The sequence below is a fragment of the Silurus aristotelis genome (assembly GCF_946808225.1).
Source record: "Silurus aristotelis genome assembly, chromosome: 12".
In the NCBI taxonomy this organism is placed as follows: Eukaryota; Metazoa; Chordata; class Actinopteri; order Siluriformes; family Siluridae; genus Silurus; species Silurus aristotelis.
This window is the reverse complement of record NC_139585.1, coordinates 1,515,078-1,522,625: the sequence shown is the minus strand read 5'-3', so window position 1 is coordinate 1,522,625 and position 7,548 is coordinate 1,515,078. Positions and strand designations below refer to the sequence as shown.

The 7,548-nt window shown below is 42.0% G+C and overlaps 1 long non-coding RNA gene across 1 annotated transcript; it reads right to left on the bottom strand.

The window, feature by feature from the left end:
- Nucleotides 1–906: 906 nt before the first annotated feature.
- On the bottom strand, nt 907–7,006 carry LOC310735037. The gene is made up of 4 exons (XR_014536193.1): nt 5,100–7,006; nt 4,732–5,019; nt 1,464–4,458; nt 907–1,166 (listed from the first exon to the last, which is right to left on the bottom strand). It is a non-coding gene; the product is annotated as an uncharacterized lncRNA (long non-coding RNA).
- Nucleotides 7,007–7,548: the final 542 nt, after the last annotated feature.

The window sequence follows — 7,548 nt, the reverse complement described above, 5'->3', positions numbered from 1 at the left end:
GGACACCCCTTGGGGTTCTTGTGTTGGTTACATGTGGGACAGGCACTCACGAATTCGCTAACTTTCCAGCAGACAGGCGAAAAAAACGTTTTAGGAGCATGGCCAAGGTACGATGAGCGTCTGGGTGAATGCCCACAGGTGCAGGTGGTTGTCCTGGGCACCTCTCTGGGACAAAATGTCCCCTACTCCCAGATCAGAGGCGTCCACCTCCACCACGAATTGGCGGGTTGGATCCGGAAGAGCCAGGACAAGGGCTAAGGTAAAGAAACTTTTCAGTTTGGTAAAGGTCTGTTAAGCCTCTGGGTTCCAGTTGAAGGCCTGATGTATGGAAGTGAGTGAGTGAAGAGGGGCCGTGTCAGAGCTATAGCCCCTAATAAACTGCCGATAGAAATTAACAAATCTAAAAAATTCACAAAGAACCTCTGAAGTTGCTTACGGGTGGTGGGTTGGGGCCAGTCCCTTATCGCCTGAATCCTGGCTTGGTCCACCTGGACATTACCGGCTGAAAGGACAAATCCAAGGAAGAAGGTGCTGGATACATGGAAATCACATTTCTCCGCCTTGTATAATCCATTCTGGAGGAGCCGCCCGAGTACCGAATGCACATGCTGGACATGTTTGTCTCTAGAGCGTGAAATCACGAGAATGTCATCCAGGTATACAAACACATTGTGGTTAAGCATATTCTGAAAACCATTGTTTACCAATGCCTGGTAGACTGCTGGCACATTGGTGAGGCCAAATGGCATAACTAGGTATTCATAATGCCCCGACAGGGTATCGAACAAGGTTTTTCACTCATCCCCCTCCCGGATACTGACAAGGTGGTAGGTGTTACGGCGGTCCAGTTTGGTAAAGATGATAGAGCCCTGGAGAGAGTCAAACGTGGAAAACATCAGGGGCAAAGGGTACCGATTCTTAACTGTTATGGCATTTAACCCCCGATAGTCGATACAAGGATGCAGGCTCTTGTCCTTTTTCTCCACAAAGAAAAACCCAGTGCCTGCTGGAGAGGAGGACGGGCGGATAATGCCGGCAGAAAGCAAGTCCTGAATAAATTGGGTCACGGCCGCCTGCTCGGGTGCTGAAAGATGATAAAGCCGGCCACGGGGTGGCATGGTTCCTGGCAGGAGATCAATGGCGCAATCGTAGGGCCGGTGCAGAGGCTTGGGTCTTGCTGAAAACTGCCTTGAGGTCGTGGAAGACAGAAGGAACAGAACTGAGGTCAGAGGGAATCTCTGGGGAGCAAGAGACTGGCCTAAGGGAAGATGGAGTGAGGCAGTGGGATTGCCAATAGGTTCCCCAATCGAGAACCTGACCACTGGACCAGTCTAGGTGGGGGTTGTGCTTGCGGAGCCAGGGGAGACCAAGCATGACCAGGGCGTGAGGGGAAGAGATGACCAAGAAGGTGAGGCTCTCCCCATGTCGCTCTGCAACGGTGACCAGAAGAGGCTTAGTTCGGCGAGTGGCCCTGTCTAGGGGGTGCCCATCTAGGGCCTGGACCTGGAGAGTCTTCGGTAATGGCTCCGTCTCCAGGCTCAGCTTACAGGCAAGGTCTAGATCCATAAATTCAGTGTCCGCCCTAGAAGTCCACAAATGCTGCCAGCGAAAAGTCCTGAGTACTGGAACAGATGCGGATCCTGACTAAGGGCTTGGAAGGGACTGGTAGGGTGCGGCTTGCCGTGGCCCCCTCCCTAATTTTTCTGGACATGAAGCAGCCATGTGCCTGGCCTCGCCACAATAGAGACAGAGCCCCTGTTCCTTTTCTGTTGGAGACAGGTGCTGATGTGAAATTTCCATAGGCTTCGGTGAGAAAGAGGCCACCCGGGCAGGAGTAGTCCGGAGGGGTTTATGTTGGCGGGCCGGAGGTGTGTGGTAGACCCGCTCCGGATAGAGAGCGAAACGCTCTGAGCGACGTTCCCATATTCGTCGGTCAATCCAATCATCCAGATCAGGGGGAAGCTCACTGGCAGCTAGCTCGTCCTTCACCTGGGCAGAGAGTCCCCAAAAGGTGTCATATAGAGTGGTGCAATCCCACCCACTGTCAGTGGGGTCTGTGCGGAAATCCTGATGCTGGCGGGAAGGACCCAAAAGAGGGACGCCACCAGAAATAAAAAAAACAGGTGAGGAGGGTTAGAACAGGCAGGAAAAAAATAATGTCCAATACTTTTGCAGCACTCACAGGGTTAATGTTGAGCGTCCGGGGTGCCAGGAGCATGAAACAGGGCTATAGGTGAAAATCCTTATCTGAATTTCTTACTCCCTGTGTTCATCCTGCATTTGGATGTTCACTCACCTAATCACGCGCAAAAGTTTCTGACAGAATAATTTGGCCTTGCATCATGTCCTGTGAGTTCTCTGACAGTAATAATCAGGCCCCTCTGCATCATGTCCCAAGAGTCTCTGACAACTGGTGGAGATTGGTGAAGACTGGTAGAAAATGGAGTATGGTGGAGAATGGTAAAGAATGAAGGAGACTGAACATGATTTACATAAAAATAAATGAAAATTCTTGTTTAGAAAACACAGATTCAAGTCAAGTCAAATTTATTTCTATAGTGCTTTTCACAACAAATATTGTCTCAAAGCAGCTTTACAGAATTTAACAGTTAAGGTGAATGGTGTGCATTTATCCCTGATGAGCAGCCATGGTGACTGTGGCAAGGAAAAACTCCCTTAGATGTTATGAGGAAGAAACCTTGAGAGGAACCAGATTAAAAAGGGGAACCCATCCTCATTTAGGTGATAAAGAGTGTGATTATAGTTTTAAACAATCCAGAACAATGGAGAGTGAGAACTAACATGAGCACTTAAATATAAGATTGTGAGTAAAGTTCTTTCTACAGTCTTTTACAGTCATATATGGTTATAAAACTAGGAGCTACTGAGCAACTCATAAGATAGTTCAACATTTGAGATCATCACAGATCCAACACCAGCTTTTCCATGCCAGAGCCTTTAAACACTCAAGGAGGTTTGATGTCCAAACTCCACACATAAAGTGGGATTCAATTGGCACTGGTACGTCTATAGATGGTTCAGGATGTTTGCAGGGTCAGCTGCTGATCATGATATTACCAGCACAAGTTGATAATGTGCATGTGATCAGATGTTCTGGAGCACAAGGTAATGATGTGATGTGTTTTATGTGTAGAACTCGCTAAAAAGATAAGTTTTTTCAATCTGCACTTAAACTGGGAGAGTGTGTCTGAGCCCCAAACACTGTCAGGAAGACTATTACAAAGTTTAGGAGCTAAATGTGAGAATGCTCTACTACCTTTTGTGGACTTTGCTATTCTAGGAACTACTAGAAGTTCAGAGTTTTGAGATCTCTGGGAGCGTGACGGATTGTACTGTGTTAGAAGACTGGGGAGATACATGGGAGCCAAACCATTTAGTGTTTTGTAAGTGAGAAGTAGTAGTTTGTAGTCGATTCAAAACTAAACAGGAAGCCAATGTAGGGACGATAAGATTGGGGTTATATGATCATATAAAAAAATACAAATAAAAAAGTAAAAGAAGCGGAATCTTTGGTTGAGTCTCTACTCTCTCTGCAGGTGTCGTCATGCAGGATATCAACCTAGTAATGCATTACAATCTACAGTCTATTCTGGAGATCATGAACACATGGACGAGCTTCTCTGCATCAGATATAGATAACGTTTCTTACCTTAGCAATCTTTCTAAGGTGTAAAAGCCTGTTTTTATAATATGGTAATGATTTTTAAAAGACTCTAAGGTCTTTTACCGTTTAATTAGTAGTTACAGAACATTCGTCTAAATGCAGGTTGAAATGCTGGAGCTTCTGTGTACTGTTTTTGGAATTTAATAATAAAAAGTTATGATTCATCCAATCTTTTAATTCTTAAACACTCTTAGTTATCCGATCCAATTGAGATATATAGCTGGGTATCATCAGTGTAACAGTGGAAGCTAATTCCATGCATTCTAATAATATTTCCTAAGGAAATCATGTATATTGTGAAAAGAACTGAACCTTGTGGCATGCCATAATTTACTAGCATTAACCTGGATAGCTTTTCATTTAAGTCTACAAAATGGTAACGATCAGACAGGTAGGATTTAAACCAGCTTAATGCCTGTCCCTGAATGCTGATGTAATTCTGTAAGTGATCCAGGAGAAGCTCATGATCTATAGTGTCGAATGCAGCAGTAAGATCTGGTAAAACTAACAGCGAGATGAAGCCTTGGTCTGAAGCTAAAAACAGGTCATTAGTGATTTTAACTAGAGCAGTTTTTGTGCTATGATGGGGCCTGAAACCTGACTGAAACTCTTCAAAGATATTGTTCTCTTGTAAGTGGGAACAGAACTGGGCAGCGACAATTTAAAAAAAAATCTTAGACATAAATGGGAGATTTGAAATGGGTCTGTAATTCGATAATGTGTTTGGATCCAGATTAGGTTTTTTAATGAGGGGATTAATAACTCCTGGTGGTCTAGTGGTTAAGATGCAGCGCTTTCACCGCTGCGACCCGGGTTCGATCCCCGGTCAGGGAACCATCCCCAGCCACTCTCAGTGCCGGTCCCAAGCCCGGATAAATTGGGGAGGGTTGCGTTAGGAACGGCATCCAGCGTAAAAGATGTGCCAAATCAAACGTGCGGAGGATCCGCTGTGGCGACCCCTAACGGGAGAAGCCGAAAGAAAGTTTAATGAGGGGATTAAAAACTGCTAACTGGAGGGGTTTAGGGATTTGACTAAACCTCCTCACTTTGACTGACCTCCTCACTTGATAGTGAGGAGGTAATAATATTGACAAGAGGCTCACCAGCTGTATATAACACTTCCTTCAGTAGTTTAGTTGGAATTGGATCTAACTGACATGTTTTTGATTTAGCTTTGTAAATAACATCATACAGCTCTTCCTGTCCTGTACGTGTAAAGCAGCATAGTTGTGGAGTTTTAGGTGAGATTGTATCAGGAGATGCTGTCAGAGGTTGGACCGGCACAATTGTTTTTCTAATGCTATCAATTTATTCAGTGAAGAAATTCATAAAGTCTTCACTACTAAACTGTGATGGAACACATTTTTCAGATACCTGATTTGTAGTTAATTTAGCGACTGTACTGAAAAGGAACCTGGGGTTGTTTTTGTTATTTTCTATGAGTTTGCTCAGGTGTTTAGCTCTAGCAGCTTTTAGCGCCTGTCTGTAGCTGAGCATACTGTCTTTATACGCAATTCTAAATACCGCCAATTTAGTTTTCCTCCATTTTCTCTCCAGATTACGGGCTGTTCTCTTGAGGGCATGCGTATGACAGGATGGGGCAATGGTGTCTAATGTGCTAGTGAGGATAGAGTCTATGTTGTTAGCCGACAGATATTTATACTCTAGTCTTATTCTGCATTTATTTCTATTTTTATGTTTTTCAGGTTGATTTTTGTGTGTGTTTTATTCCCTGAAAATAGCAAAAGGTAAACTGGAACTGGAACCTGGTCTGGCATACTGTCAAGTCTACAAAGGAGGATCTTCTACCTTCTCAATCCAAGTCTATTTCATCTCAAGTCAGACCTGTCTTTTCTGCTGAAGCCTCTGCAGGGAAGATGGTTGCTGTGTTCTGTGAGTTGCTGACTGTACTAGAACAACAAGAAGAACATTATCTGTTAGGGTTACAGAGCCTGCAAGACTTCATGCTGGAAGCTGTGCAGCCAGCTGACACTTTTACTGACGTTGAGAGTTCACAAATCCAACACCAGCTCTGCTTAACCTCTTAGGCTTCTGGATCGCGTGAGCGCAACAAATTGCCAAATGTTCTCAGGTGTTAATGTTTAGCATTAGATTAAATAAATAGGGAGAAGAGTAACCATGACTAACTATACATCATTCCAAAACTCTAAGTCTCAAGCAGCGATTTCAGATCAGTGTTTTTCAATGGAAAACATATAATGAATGTAATTGCTGATTGTGTGTAAGCAGTACATAAACAACATGCATAAAAAAATGCACTACTTACATTATTATTGTAATAACAAGTCACAAACACAACCACTGCTGCTAAACCCAGTTTATTAGGAAAGATAATGGTCCATTGAACAACATGCTGTAAAGCATTTCTGCTCCAAACAAACAATAGTGTTGTAATTTAGATGTTTATTCCTTTGTTTATGTCACAAAACTTCGGCTGGTGTTTGTGTTTATATATTTCCGAATAAATTTCACATAAAAAAACGACATCTTGGTGGTAAAAACCAAATATGGCTGGTAAAATATAGTGTTACAAAATGGTTGAGACCACAAAAAAAGAATAAAAATAAATATAAAAAAAAAGTAAAAGAGGCAGAATCTTTGGTTGAGTCTCTACTCTCTCTGCAGGTGTTTTCATGTTTTTTTTTTTTAATGCGCTGCCTTTTATTTCAAACCTTTTCTTTCCAGCCAGTAATATTATGGAAACAAAATGACTGATGGACAATATGTAGCCAATAAGTGCAGGATTCTAACAATATATGGGAGGATTTTATTCTCCACGTGTGTGAGGCTTAGTTGTATTATTCTTTATAAACACGTGCGTAGTGACGAACCAGGAAGTGATGCAGCTCTCAGGTCAACACAAACAGCTGTTTATAGCTCGTGCTAACTGGACTTTGTTTACAAAAAAAAAAAAAACAAGAAAACAAGGAAAATAATGGACAATCAAATAAGTTGTTTTATCTGAGATTTGTGGAAAATATTTTTGGGGGCGGAGTAACAACAGAGACATGGAGATCTACATCTGTAAGTTACAATAAATCTCCCTTTATAGTTTTATACGATTTTATTGGTTTTATTGCCTGTTTGTTTTTATAGGAGAAATGCTTGAAAAGTAAGTTTGTGTGTGTGTGTGTGTGTGTGTGTGTGTGTGTGTGTGTGTGTGTGTGTGTGTTGTTGAGATTGAAATAGCCAGACATCAATATGAATGCCATGACTGTAGAACAATAGCTTGTCTGGCTACCTGGCCATCAATATAAATGCCAAATCAATATCAATATCCCCAAACATGTAGAACAAAAGCCTTTAATGTTCAGCCATTCATTAATATGCAGACTGTATGAATAGAGTATGAATGATCACCTTTAGCAGGTGTCTCTCAAACAGAGGGAGGGAGAAAAGGATCAGACACAGTCTCAGATAAATGTTTGTAGGAATCTCAAATCTTTGTTATGACAATCTTCATAAAATTTAAAATATAAACTCATGAGACATGTGGCTTTCAACCCAGTACTTTTCTGAATTGCTCCAATATTGGCTTCATGTATTTATATATGAAATGAAAATAATGTTCAATGCAGGAAATGTATATCTATGGGAATTTATCAGCTATAACTTATTATCTTTTTAAGCAATATCAACTTTGATGATGGACAGTAAAGCTCAAAGTGTCTTCTTTCCAAAGATATTTAAATTGTGTATGTAGCACATCAGGAACTGTTAACATTTAAAGTTAGGTAGAGCATTTCAGCTGTGAGTCCTAAAATTTGGCGGGGAGGGGTGAAACAGACATAGTCTCAGATAAATGTTTGTAGGAATCTAATTTTTTATGATATTATCATTCA